Source organism: Chrysochloris asiatica, unplaced genomic scaffold (assembly GCF_000296735.1).
Source record: "Chrysochloris asiatica unplaced genomic scaffold, ChrAsi1.0 scaffold00012, whole genome shotgun sequence".
NCBI classification, from domain to species: Eukaryota; Metazoa; Chordata; class Mammalia; order Afrosoricida; family Chrysochloridae; genus Chrysochloris; species Chrysochloris asiatica.
Genome location: NW_006408530.1, coordinates 4,575,543 through 4,591,145, shown reverse-complemented (window position 1 = coordinate 4,591,145; position 15,603 = coordinate 4,575,543).

Genomic DNA, 15,603 nt, shown 5'->3' with positions numbered 1-15,603 from the left:
CAGCCTGATTCATAACCACAGAGCTCCTTTTCTGTATTAGACTTTTCATAATACAAAAGAATATACATTCAGCACATTTTAATGAAAACACAGTAATAGAAGTTAAGATCTATAACAAAATCCCTCAGGATTTTGTGACAATTGACTATTTGAGCACATTTTTTTAACTGTTCCATTGTGCTTAGCAAAAATAGTGACAGTAAAATAAAATTTAGAATGAAAACATTCTTACTGTAAAACATGCAGAGTAAATGTCCTTGTAGATAAGATCTGCACTCATCCCCATTATGAAGAGAGAATTATTGCGATTACCTAAGATCATTTAATGTTTGTAGGATTTTTGTTGTTTGGAGAGTAAGGAATCTGAAGGGATGTATTTCAGAGGTATTTCAAAGCATGACTTCCTCATTCAGAAGTTTCTTCTTGAAGACACATATATGTGTATATAACCCTTAACATCACTGATCTCTCAGTTTGTTTTACTGTGGTTGCTTGCATGTTGCTATGATACTGAGAACTATACCACTTATATTTCAAATATCAGAAAGTTCAACAGTATTGGAAATATTTCCGTGGAGTTTTCAGACTAAGATGGATAAGGAAGGAGAACCACTTCAGACAACATATTGGCCAGTGCAAAATTTATGAAAACAGAAGAACATTGTCTGGTATGGTACTGTAAGATGGTCCCCTTTGGTGGTAAGATGCTCAAAATATGACCTACTTCTCAAAGTAGAGTAGACCTTAATGATGGAGATGGAGCAAACCTTTCAGGAATATGATTTGTCAATGTGATACAACTCAAAATGAGCAGAAGCAAATGTAAACATCCATTAATAATCAGAATGTGGAATGTATGAAGTATGAATCTAGGTAAATTGGAAATCATCAAAAATGCAATGGAATATATAAAGATTGATATCATAGGCATTAGTGAGCTAAAATGAACTGGTATTGGTCATTTTGAATAAGACAATCCTATGGACCACTATGCCAGGAATGATAAATTAAAGAGGAATGGAGTCACATTTATTATTAAAAAGGACATTTCAAAATCTATCCTGTAGATGCTAGTGGAACTCCTGAGACTAGGACCCTTAAACATTCTTCAGGTCTAGACATGAGCTCACCCCAATGACTCAATTGTCAGACAAACATTAGACATCTATAATGGGAACAATAATCATTGTTGTTAAGTTGTGTTGAGTTAGTTCCAACTCAGAGTGACCCTCAATAAGGCTTCCGAGGAACAACTGGTGGGTTTGATCTCCATCATTAAGGTCTACTCTATGTGTCTTCAAGTAGACACTTCCAAATGAGGAAGGCATGCTTTGAAATACCTCTAAAATACATCCCTTCAGATCCCTTACTCTCCAAACAAGAAAAATCCTACAAACAAATCCTACAGGTGGTGGCATTTGAACAGAGACCAGTCTTGAAGAGCAGTGTAGGTGCAACATTCAGATGCAGGATATACAAAATCTTGAAGAAGTATCAAATTCTACATGTTCTAGAAGCAGTAGGAAAGTCATGGTAAGCAAAGAGGAAGTGGTAGTAGCTGAGGTGAACGTATAAGGGGGAGAGGTTCCTTAAGTTATTTGAATGCCAAGGCACAATGTTTCAAACAGACCTGTCATGGTTTCCATTATATTTTAATTACAAGATATATTTCTCTGATTCATTAATCATGTTATTCAGAAGGTTGACAGTTTTGAGTAGAATTCACAAAATTAATGGTTATGTGGCAATTTGAGATCATGGCACAAACAGTCCTGTTGCTTAGTCCATATAACCTTGAACGTTCCAGAGTTCTAGAAGGTCCTATGGTAGTTAATAACAGTACACTGAGTCTCAGACAAGCCCCAATAGAAGAGCCACAAAGCAGTTTCTGTGTTCTGAAACCAATCCATACATTCTGAGGAAGAGAAATGCTCTCTGGTCAAAAATCATCTCCTGTCAAGATGTTGTTGTTATTGTTGTTGTCAAATGTTGTCAATTCAATTATGACTCATAGTGACCCTGTTTAAAGTTTCTGAGAATTAGCTGGTGGGCATGAACCCTTGTGGTTAGCAGTCCAGTACTTATTCTACAGTGCCATACCAGGCAAGGTATTGTTGTTGTTGTTAAGTGCCATTGAGTTGGTTCCAACTCATAGTGACCCTGTTTAGGGTTTCCAAGGAGCAACTGGTAGGTTTGAACTGATGAACTTGAGGCAAGGCGTAGAGCCTAATAATGCTCGATCATGGACTATCAAATGTTTATGCAATCTCTGCTGCCCATCATAAACTATTTATTATCATCCACCAAATTTTAAGGCCCAGTAAAAATCAATAATCTATCATAAAAGAACATGCTGCATTTGGGATCAGTCCTGAGCAGATGACACATAGTGCCACAATATCTGTGGCACAAACAACTCTCACTAAGCATAATTACATCTTTGGTCTCATAGGATGTTCACTAGGGTTATCTGATGAAGAAAGAAAAGGCTAGCCATCAATAATGGATTGAACCACATAAAACTTGTAGATGAGTGTCTAGAGAAGCATTACTATTCATAATAGCTCCAAAATGGAAACAAACCAAATGTTATCAACTATCGTATGAAGGGGGAAAAAATGGTCTGTCCATACAATTGACCATTATTCAAGCATAAAAAGAAATTAAATACTGATGAATTAGATACACTATGAGTCCTTGAAGAATGGTGCTTGAAAAGTAAACCCATACCAGTAATATGGGGTGGCACTGTAGGATGAGCACTGACCTGCTTACTGCAAAGTCAGCAGTTCAAACCCACCAGCCATGAGTTGGAACTGACTCAATAACACTTAACGACATATTCTACAACATGAGTGAACCTTAAAATCATTATGTTAAGTGGAAGTGTCAGCTACAAAGAACCACAATTGTGCAATTTCATTTATATGAATTATGCACATCTGTTAAGATAGACTTAGATTAGGTCTGAAAGTGGATTCTGGGTGTGGTGCTGTGGGTAAATGCAGTGGACTGCAAAGTTGCTTTGAACCACAAGGATGGTGGTTCGAGTTCACCTGCTGCTCCTTGGAAACCCTATATAGTGTCGCTATGGGTTAGAACTTAATCTGCGCCACTTAGCAAAAACAACTTAGTAAGGGCTTAAAGTGATGGGTATATTGAGATGTCATGGCTAACCAGTAAAATACATTTGGTTGTGAATATACTACAAGTCTTTGAATTTTATACTTTAAACGGATAACTTTTATCCTTATGTGCATTATATTTCAATAACGCAACTAAAAGTAAGATGAACTGACTTTTGATGAAGCAAGTTGAATGGATTACTGATACACTGCAGCTTGATGTAGTAGTAAGGGGATATTTGGCCCATGGTTCAAGCCCTCCAGTCGCTCTGCAAGAGAAGATGAGGCTTTCTGCTCCCACAAAGATTCAAAACTTGGAAATCCTATACAGGTGGCTGTGAGTTGGAACTGACTTATGGGCACTTAACAACAACAATCAATAGTTACCCCAAACATCTATCACTCTGAATAATGAGGTGGATAGGATGCTAAGGAGATCAGCTAACTTTTATTCCCAACAACTCTTGTGCTTTCAATTGGATTTGGGCAAGAACAATTAGATATGCAAGAAAAATGAGGCTAAAGCTGCTGATACAGAGTGGTAAGAAGATCGGATGAGGGCAGAGGGAAAATAGACAGGGCCCATACAGAGTCCTGGTATGGCACTGTGGATTAATGTGCTGGACAGCAAAATCAGTTTGAACTGCAAAGTCGGCTGTTTTAGCTCACCATCCATTTCTTGGAAACCCTATACAGGGTCGCTATGAGTCAGAAACAACTCCACAGCACTTAAACAACAAAAACAGCATACATAAAGAAGTCATGAGTGCAAAGGTAAAAACTATTCAAGAGTCCCAAAGTACAGGCTCCCTCACTGTAAGGGTGATTTAACTACTGTTATTGCTTAACATCTAACCAACCACAGATACAAACATTTCCCCCATTTCTCTGGAAGAATAACATGATACTTGGAATAAGTTGATAACATCAGACACCAAATCAAATTATTTAGATTAATACATATTCTTGGTATGGGTTTACTTTTCATGCCAATGAGACCATTATTCAAAGACACATAGTGTGTCTAATTCATTAAGAAGGAACTCTGCATCATACACATGACCTCAAGACAATTCTGAACTCATAATGACCCCATAAGACAAAGTAGAACTGTTCACTGGGATTTATGAGACTGTAAATCTTCATAGGAGCAGACAGTCTGAACCTTCTCTTGTGAAGCAACTGGTAGATTTGAACTGATGACCTTTCAGTTAGCAACCCAATTTGTAATTCACTACACCACTGGGTTGGAAGGCACTCAAAATATGACTGGGAAAGAGCTTCCTCCTCAAAGTACAGTTGTCCATAATTACATGAGTGGAGTATAGCCTTCAGTACCTTCATCTGCTGATGGGGTGCAACTCAAAATGAGGAAAAAAAGAGCTGGAAACATTCATTAATAGTAACAACATGGAATGTGCAAAGTATGACTCTAAGAAAATTGGAAGTTGTTAAAAATGAAATGGAACACATAAAGATCAAGATCCTAGGTATTAGTGTGTTGAAATGGTATGATATTGACCATTTTGAAACAGACAATCACATGGCTTACTATGCCAGGAATTTAAGAGGTATGGTGTCACATTTATTGTCAAAATGAGCATATCAAGATGTATCTTGAAAGACAACACTGTCTGTGATAGGATAATATCCATACACCTACAAGGAACATGAATTAATGCTACTAATATTTACCCACTAACCACTAAAGCCAGTAATAATGAAATTGGAAAATTTTACCAACTTCTTCAGTCTGAAATTAAACACACATTCAATCAAGATGCATTAGTAACTATTGGTGATTGGAATATGAAGGTTGGAAACAAAGAGGAAGGATGAATAGTTGGAAAATATAATCTTGGTAGTAGAAACAATACTGGAGACCGCATGACACAGTTTTGCTTTTCTTAAATAACATAAAAGGCAATTATAAACATGGACCTCACCAGTTAGAATACACAAGAATCACTGATTATGTATGTGGGAAGAGATGGTAAAAAAAAAGTTCAATATCATCTGCTAAAGCAAGGCCAGGGACAGAATGTGGAACAGACCATCACTGTTCATTTGCAAGTTTAGGATAAAATGAAAGAAAATTAAAACAAATCCACAAGGGACAAAATATGACATTGAATATATCTCACCTAAATGTAGAGACCATCTCAAGAATAGATTAGATGCATTAGATACTAATGACCAAAGACCAGAGAATTGTGGGATAATATCAAGAACATCATCCAAGAAGAAAGCAAGAAGACGTGGAGATGACAAAAATGGATGTTAGAAGAGACTCTGAAACTTGATCTTGAATGTAGAGAAGGTAAAACAAATGGGAGAAATGAGGAAGTAATAGAGCTTGAACATAAAATTTCAAAGAGCAGCTCCAATTAAGAACTCAATATAGCCAGTATTTTTATTTCAACCTTGTGATATTTACAACAGAGAATGCCATGCTGAACTTATTTATGATCTGTAGAAAAGAAAGCTAATAAATGGATATTCTTTCAAGTCACTAAGTGGTATTTTACTATATAGTTAGATACAAGGGAGGAGAAACAGTAAATAAAACAGACAGAAGGCTGGTTTAGTGATCAAAGACAGATGGGGCTTTGACACAGGTAGTAACATTAGATTGAGTTATAACTGAACAGATTTAAAAGTAGGGCTGAAGATACAGAAGCGTTTGTTTTGGCATGAACAATTAGATATGCAAGAAAAATGAAGCAAAAGCTGGTGATGCAGAGATAGGATGGGGGTAGATGGAATAGGTCTTTTTTGAACAGGTTCATTTTGGGAATTCTATTAAATTTCTAAGGTTAGATGCTGAGGAGACTTAAATATGTGAATTTGAAGCTCAAGGAATAGGTCAGCAAATAAAGTTTGGAATAATAAACATATAAAATGGTATTTAACATTTTAACCTAGAAAATAGAATTTCATAGTAGGCATTTGGCAAATGTTAGATGAAGCTAAAAAAAAAAAAATGCTTGTACACTATTGAATTTTAAAGAGCTAACAGTTGATATTTAGAGAAGACAAAATTCCTTTATTTTATTTATTATTGCAGAAGTCTTGGTTTGATTTTAGTGGAATAATAGGAAAATCTGCTGGTTCTGAGAACATAAAGTTCTGAGTACATCTTTTGCTTAACAGTCTAGTGTTTTATAAAAAAAATAGTATACATTTTAGTATTATATTTTCATAAATCACTGTTTAAATTATATGAAAAAGTATAACACGTCTATAATTTCATCATCTGAAATAAGTACTCAAAAATTATGATATATTTCCTAGAATTATATCGAGAGCATATTTTGTATTTAGCTTTTGTGTTTTTCTTGTACTTTGCATGTCTTGAAAAGTTTCTAGGTTTATTAAATGTATATTTTTAAGATATGATTTTCAATTACCTGGTGTTCTTTGGGGAATGATGAGGCTTTGTGCTTCTGTAAAGATTTACAGCCTCAGGAACCTGTGCAGGGCTGCTATGAGTCAGATTCGACTACATGGCACAATATCACCACCAACCACCACAATCTGCTTTCTGTGGGCTACCAACTCTCTTGTATTTCTGTGTTTCCATAGCAATGTTTCTCCATTCTGACAGCAGCATTTTTTCTTTTTCTTTTTTTTTTTTATCACTTTTTATTGTGAATTCAGTGAAGGTTTACAGACAAGATCAGCTTTACATTCAACAATAATACACTTTGTTTCATCTCAATGCTTACAATCCCTGCCCAGCAACAAAGCAAAAATATATGATGCTCACACACAAAACAAAAAATATAGATTAAATTATTATTTAAACGAAATGTCCAAAGGGTAGATTCTGTAAGCCCACCTCCTGCCTTCAGACACACAGCCGTAGTCAGTTCATGCACCTAGGGCCTGCAGATGCCATGTCTCTCCATGCCACCACCTTTGCCTCATCCTCTGCTCTCGTTGCTTTTCTAAGTAGGGAATCTCACTTTCCACTCATGCTCTTCCTTCTTGATGGTCCTGGGATAATCTGTTCCTGAAATGAAAGATTAGCTACTCCCCACTTTTAGTTACACATCTATAATTACAGTTATGATAATCAAAATTAATCCCGCTAACAATTATTCACAAATGACTCATAAAATCCTAACACCATCATTCTCCCATTCCCTTTCACTAGATCCATCTGGAAAAGAGGGAAACTACTCAGTGTGGATTTTACCTTACCACCCTCATTCTGAAACTAAGCGCACTCATGAAAGCTTGTAAGCCAGCCACTTCATGCCTTTATAGTGCCCTCTCCCATTTTTTGATAATCTAAATGTCTAAATTTCTCATCCCTTTCAAACCAGTATACTGAGGAAACAAGGTTGTTCCCTGATATGAAGAATCGTTCCATTCTGGTTGGAATTTTGAGTCACTAGATTCATAGGTAAAAGTCTAGTTCACCAAACTGTAACAATTTTCACTTGTTCTTGGTATCACACATCTTTATCTTCTTCAGTTCAAGTTCTAGTCAAGTAGCCATCCAAGTTAGATACATGAATACTAGCTGCAAGCTTCTGAGTTCACACACATCTCGCTGCACTTCAAACCAGCTGGCCACTTTACTCTCAGCTCTAGTTCCCAGGGGATATGTCAATGCCCATGCTCTCAGGAGTTCACACATCTTCATAAATGTCTGACCAGCCAATCCTTTCTCTTCTCTCTCATCTGAAGGTAAACAGATCCCAATGGGACATGGCCAAACTCAGCCAATGTCTTCATTGCTGCGTTTCTCTCACTTCCACTCACAAGTAGACCCAGGTGGTCCCAAGTGAGCATACTATACTGCTTTGGGGTTTCCTTTGAGTTTCAGTCTTGGAAAGGTGTTTTCCCTGATGGGCTAACTTTTCTTTCCTTGATGCCTCCAAAGCAAACAATTTGCTTGATATTCAAACAGTAAAACAGTCTGGTTTTTTTTGGTTTTTTTTTTTTCCTCTCACCTGCAGGTCTTTCTTTACGATCACATGGTACCTCTTAAAATGATTGAATATCAACCAATTCTTTTTGGTACAGTGACCCTGTATATTTTTTCTATCTTCTTTTTTGTGATTTCTGTATCATTCAGTATTTTGCCCATAGAATACCTCACTATTGTAAGGCAAGGCTTGATTTTTTTCTTCAGTTCTTTCAGTTTGAGAAATATTGAGCATGTTCTTCCCTTTTGGTTTTTAACTCCAAGTCTTTGCACATTTCATTATAATATTTGCCTTTGTCTTCTCAAGCTACCTTTTTGAAATTTTTTGTTCAGCTCTTTTACTTCCTCTTTTTTCCAGTCACTTTTACTTCTCCATGATCTAGAGCAAGTTTGAGAGTCTCTTCTGATATCCACTTTTTTCTTTTCTTTCTTTCAGGTCTTTTTAATGACCTTTTGCTTTCTTCATGTTCTGTCTGCCATCCCACACTCTTCCGGTCTTTGGTCATTTAAGTCCAATGCATCAAATCAATTCTTGAGATGGACTCTAAATTCAGGTGGGAGATACTCAAACTCAAGACCATACTTTGGCTATCGTGGACTTGTTTTAATTTTCTAGCTTCAGCCTGAACTTGTATATGAACATTTGATGGTCTGTTCCACAGTTGGTCTCAGTCTTGCTTTGGCTGATGATGTTGAACTTCTTTATCATCTCTTCTCACAGATGTAGTCACCTTGATTCTAGTGTATTCCATCTTTGAGGTCCAGATGTATAGTCATCTTTTATGCAGGTCTGTGTGGCCTCAGGCCAGGATCCAAGATACTTCAGAATTGTTGCTGTGAGTCCTTTGTTGCTGCCATTCTGTCAATCCATCTTTTGGGGGATTTTCCTCTTTTTCCTTGACCCTCCAGGTTGCAAAGCATGAGGCCTTTCTCAAGGGACTGATCCCTCCTGACAACATGTCTGAAGTACAAGAGACGAAGTCTCACCATCCCTGCGTCTAAGGAGGATTCTGGTTATACTTCTTCTGAGACAGATTTCAGCAATTTCTTTTTGTACAACAACAATATTCTCTTTGCAGTGTTTCAGCACTCAGTACCAGCTTCCTCCATCCTCTCAGAGATCTCCACACGTACAAATGACACCTCTCCTAAGAAGTCTGAGTCTCAGCTCCATGGGACCCCTCCTCAAATTTTGAAGTATTAGTAATTATAACTTCTCTTATTCCCTCAGCCATAGAGGTAATGATTGCTTCTACAGAAGAAAATGCTCTCTTTTACCTTTGTATCCATCTATTTAACAACTTCATACATCTCTGTTCTAGTGACTGAGTTGATTTTTCTCTTGAATGGTTCCAATTAATAATTTATTCTTTAAGGACTCCTTGTGGCATTGTGGGATGGGCATTGGGCTGCTAACCGCAAGGTCAGCAGTTCAGACCAATTAGCCATTTTGTAAAAGAAAGATGAGGCTGTCTGCTCTCTTAAAGCTTTACAGTCTCAGAAACCCTATATGGGGTTGCTATGAGAGGAGCCCTGGTGTGGCACTGTGGTTAATGCATCAGACTGCAAATCCATTTGAACTTCAAGGTTGGTGGTTCAAGCTCACCAGCTGTTCCTCAGAAACCCTATACAGGGTCACTATGGGTCAGAACCGACTCAACAGCACTTAACAATTGAGTTGCAATTAACTTGACAGTAATGGATTTGATTTTAGTTTATTGTCTTTAAGTCTTTTAAAATTATCTTTTATTTCTATATTCAGTTTGTTGTTGTTAACTACTGTGGAGTTGATTCCAACTCATACTGAGCCTGTATTGGGTTTCCCAAGAGCAGCTTGTGGATTTGAACTACTGAGCTTGTGATTATCAGCCTCGTGTTTATTCTACAGTGCCACACCAATTAGTAAATGAGTTATTTTGTTATTTTTATGCATGGGGTATGTCTCCAATATACACTACATACAACTATTGTTGTTGCTAAGTGCCATTGAGTCAGTTCCGACTCATAGAGACCCTGTATAGAGTTTCTGAGGAGTGACTGGTGAGCTTGAATTGCTGACCTTGAGATTCAAACCAACTTTGCAGTCCAATGCATTAATCCTCAGCACAACACCAGTATAGAACAGAGAAAATAAATAAATAAATAAACAAACAAACAAACAAACAAACAAACCATCTTATTTCTGTTTTGATTTTAGCTTTTTTTTTTTATTTCTGCAGGGGAAAATAGATATATATATTTCAGGGTATTAACATTGGAGATTTTTCTAATAGACTAAAATTTAAAAGACTATGTTAGCATAAAATTAAACTTACCTATTCTAGCAATGCTTGAATAACCTGACTTTTCAAGTGAAGGTCTGTATCAAAATGCACATTCACTGAGAAAAATTGGGAAAAGCAGAGTGCAGACTAACAAACACAGGAAGAATCACAACGGGCAACACTACGAATGGCAATTATCTTCAAAAGAAATAGTATTTGTAGTGAATTACAAATGTTATTGGAGATGTGATCCATGAAGGCCTAAAATAAAAATTTATTTTGTTCATTGTGAGAGTCTTGATAGGTCAATTTTGCCATGATCAAAACAAGTTTAAAAATAAGTGGCATTATTATAGTATATAAGTTGCTCAGAGAATTAGTTCTTTCTTTGTGAAATATCTTTATTTAAATGCTTAGCATACAATAAAAGTTAGAATTGTAGTTGTAGAAAGCAGAGTTGATCGTTTGCTCACAGATTTCAATGTCAATGAAAACTGTCTATGGTGTGTGTTTTAGTTCCTTATTTTGACCAATGTCAAATGAGAAAAATTAAGCTGAAGTTGGAGAATTCAGTTTAGTTGGGAAAAATATTGTTGTAGGTTCCGTCAAGTTATTCCAACTCACATTGAGCCTATGCACAATAGAAAAAAATCACTGGCTAGCCCTGCTCCATCCTCACGGTTGTTATGTTTAATGCTGTTGTTGCAGCAACTGCGTCAATCATTTGGGGTCTTCCTCTTTTTTAATGACCCTCTACCAAGCATGATGTCATTCTCCAGGGACTGGTTCCCCTTTATAACATGTCTGAAGCACATGAGATGAAGTCTTGCCATCCTAGCTTCCAAGGGTCATTCTGACTATAATTCTTCCAAGACAAATTTGTCAGTCCATGGTATATTCAATATTCTTCACCAACACCATAATTCAAATGTAGCAATCCTTTTCCTTATACATTGCCCAGCTTTCATATGCATATGAGGTGATTGAAAATATTTTACACCAGGTTTGCCTAATGCAATATATCTTTGTTGACTGCTGCTTTTATGAGCATTGATTGTGGATACAAGTAAAATGAAATCCTGGACAAATTCAAGTCTTTGATCTTCATCAATAAGTGCTTCAAGTTTGCTTGGTTTCAGCAAGAATGAGTATGTCATCTGCTTATCGCAGGTTGCTAATCCATACTCAAGGATGTAGTCTTTGATTTCATCAGTAAATATTTTAAGTCTGCTTCACTGTCAGAAAACAAGGTTGTATCATATTCATATTGTAGGTTGTTAATAAGTCTTCCTCCAACCCTGACACTTCTTTCTTCTTCATATTGTCCAACTACTGAGATTATTTGCTCTGCATACAGATTGAATAAGTATGGTGAAAGGGTACAACCCTGACACACACCTGTCATAAATTTAAAACATTCAGTGTCTCCTTGTTCTGTTTGAACCACTGCCTTTGGTCTATGTCAGGAAAAGTATTGTTGCTGGTGTTAAGTGACATCGAGTCAGTTCCAACTCACAATGACCCTGTAGTGAGTTTCTGAGGAGTGGCTGGTGTGAACTACCAACCTTGTAGTTAGTAGCCCAACGCTTATCCTATAGCACCACAGGAAGAGTATTGTTGTTGTTGTTGTTGTCAAGTACCGTAGAGTCACAGGGTTTCTGAGGCTGCAAATCTTTACGGGAGCAGAACGCCTCATCTTTCTCCGGCAGAACAGCTGGTAGTTTCGAACTGCCAACCTTGCGGTTGGCAGCCCGATTCATAACCACTACGCTACCAGAGCTCTAAAGGACCAAATTATGATGCACTTAAAAAAATTATAGGCTGTATCTTTCTTTAGAAAAGGGCTAGGCAAACTTTTTCTGTAAAAAGACCAGCTAGTAAATATTTTAGGTTTTGTGGGCTAGATCCTCTCTGGTACAAGTACTCTGCTCTGTCATAGTAGTACAAAAACAGTTATGGGCAATAGTACATGAATGGACATGGCTGTGCTTCAATACAACTTTATTTACAATAAAAGTTGGCAAGTCAGAGATGGTCCATGGGCTGTAGTTTGCCAACTTCTGCCTTAGAACTTTGAAAGGAGAGACTATGCAATCAACTAACCAGGGAGAAATATTTTGTAGCTCCTAAAATTCTTCTTGGATCAACTATCAACATTCATGGAAGTAGCAGTTAAGAAATCAAACGACGTATTGCATTAGGCAAATCTGCTTCACAAGACCTTTTTAAAATGTTGAAGAGCAAAGATGTCAGCTTGAGAACTAAGGTGCACCTGAACTAAGCCATTGTATTTTCAATAACCTCATATGCATGCAAAAGCTGGACAGTGAATAAGGAAGACTGTAGAAGAATTGATGCATTTGAGTTATGGTGTTGGAGGAGAATATTGAAAGTGCCATGGGCTGCCAACAGATCTGTGTTGGAAGAAGTGCAGCCAGAGTGCTCCTTGGAGGCCAAGATGGCCAAACTTTGTCTCTCATATTTCGGACATATTGTCAGGAGGGAACAGTTGCTAAAGAAGAATATCATGTTTGGTAAGGTGGAGGGTCAGAGAAAAAGAGGAAGACCCCCAATGAGATGGATTGGCCAGGTGGGAGCATCGATGGCCTCAATTGTGGCAACAGTAGTGAAGTTCACTCAGGATTGGGCAGTGTTTCATTCTGCTGTGCATAAGGTTGCTGTGAGTCAGTACCGACTTGATGGCACCTAACAACAACAACAACAACAACAACAAAGTTTTCAAAATATGGTGGGAAATAGTGGTGCTGTATGGGCCATCAAATTGTCTATTATATGAGCCTCTTCAGTGGTATGATTTATAAACCGTGTTACCAACAGAACTCATTAAATTTTCTTATGCAGAAAATTTTCTTTTTGTTATTTAAATACTAAAAATAGAAGAAACTTTTCTTTTTGCTACTTAAATACATGGAGTCCTGGTGTGGTACTGTAATATAAGGCACTGACAATAAGGTCGGTTTGAATTGCAAGGTCAGCCATTCAAACCCACCATTCACTCCTCAGAGACTCTATACAGGGTTTCTATGAGTCGGAACCTACTTGACGGCACTTAACAACAACATTTAAATACTTGTAAGTTTGTTTTTAATTTCATTAAATAAAATAAATTTATATACTGATTTGCCTGTCCTCACCCCTTTCAAGTGACATTGTTCTTCATCCAGCTTCTGCAAGTTGTTGTTGTTAAGTGCTGTCAAGTTGGTTCTGACCCATAGCAATATTATATAGGGTTTCCAGAGAGCAGCTGATGGGTTTGAACCACTGACCTTGCTGTTTAAACTGACCTTGCCATCCAGCACATTTTCCTATAACACCACACCTATAAGTTAGGAAGCTACATTTTCTCTCCTAAAAACTCTCTTACATCCAAGACAAGGGAAGAGTGCACATTATAGGGAAGACCAGTCAAAGGCTGGGCATAGTCCTATGATGTACTTGGTGTACTAAAATGACGTGAGGAAATGATAGCAGGAAGACCCAGGGACCAGACCAATAATGTAAAAGAATGGAGGTCAGAGTAAAGAATAATTCACTTTCTGCTTCTGAGAGGTCCTTCTTTAAGATAAGCAGTACATAAAAACAACGATGAACTTGGTAACATTTGAGTGGAGTCAGCCTGCATTAGGTAGCTAACAACAAGAGTGAAAGCTAAAGATTAAAGGCAAAGGTATCTCAGTATGAACGTAGGATACAATTGGGAGTGGCTGTAAACTGGACATCTCAGACTGTCTGCAGGATAATATCTACTTAGCTCCATAGAATTGTTGTCATGCAAAAAAACACTGTATTGCCACAACCTGTAATTTTTTTTTAATAATTGGCAGAAATCAAGATTTTAAAAATATAAATATGTCTTAATTTTTCAATGTTGAGAGTTAATTTAATTTTTAAAAAACCTATGTGGGGTAGGAACAATAGTATGAGGGTAAAGTAAAACACATCTGATGGCTTAAAATGACCTGGGAGGTACCATTTACAACTACTATGGTCGACAGCATTTTTCTTTTTGGGAAATTTAAATTTTGAAACATCAACAGGCATAGTTTAAAAGGAGGAAAGATAGTGACAGATATCAAGGCGGAGTTTGAGCTATGGCAAGATGAAGCCATCTGTGTCTAAAACACGGTCTGTGCCTGGTAAATATTTGCTTTTCAAATTAAATAAATAATTCTTCAAGTTAAACATTTGCACTACTATAAAATATGAGTAAACAGAGCTAGTCAATTGGCAGTAAATCAATTGAGAAAAGAGTAGAAAAGATATGCAAAGGAAAATGGACTCTTAAAAGAATAGCTCAGTGCTTGAGAAGGAAGAAAAGAGGATATGATTCCCACAGTTGCCTCTTTTCAAGATGCTTTTCAATTCTAGTTCCAGTCCATTTTCACATATAACACTAAAATAAGGTCTTCTCATCCTCAACTCCCTTGAGTGGAATTCTTTTCTTTGTAATTAAAATTAATCTGAACAAGCAGAAAACAATCAGTGAATACATCTTGCTTGATGAAAGGAATGAGCAGAAGCATTGTTGTGATGGAGAAGAACTCTTTAATGAAGCTTTCCTGGGAGTTTTCCTGCTAAAGCTTTGGTTAACTTTCTCAAAACACTCTCATAAAAACCAGATGCTATTGCTTTTTGGACTTTCAGAAAGTCAACAAGCAAAATGCGTTGCCCATCCCCCAAATAATTGTTGCCATGACTTGTCAACATTTTTTTTTTTTCTTTTATTCTGAGAGACATTAGTTTAGTAATGAAAGCAAAGAAATGGTTTACAGACAGGGAAGCTTACTGACCAGGAAAAGAACAGTAGCTGTTTCCAGGGTCAGCTGTTGGACAGTCAAGATTTCACAGAAGGGACTTCCGGCACTTCCCTGACTGGGCACCACAGCCTCCCTTTTGCTTTTGGAGGACTCTTTGTCTCCCTGTATTACACAAGAAGAGTCAGCAACCACTGCCAAAAAACCAAGCCGCAATCACACCTTATAAAATACCAAAACCCAGGCAAGAACCAATACCAGCAGATATATACCCGGGAAACAGGCAACACCTGTGAAAGTCACTCTGAGTTAAGCAATAAGAAGAGGGAAAAGAGAAGACCACACCCTGATAACATGTTCCTGGAAACAATCATAAAGCATAAAAAAGTACCAGAATACATACTCACTTAAGTATTAGGGCCACAGATAAACATGTAACATGTCCAAAAAGCAAAAGCAGATGACCATATCAGCACATGTCCAGAAAAAAGATAAAATAT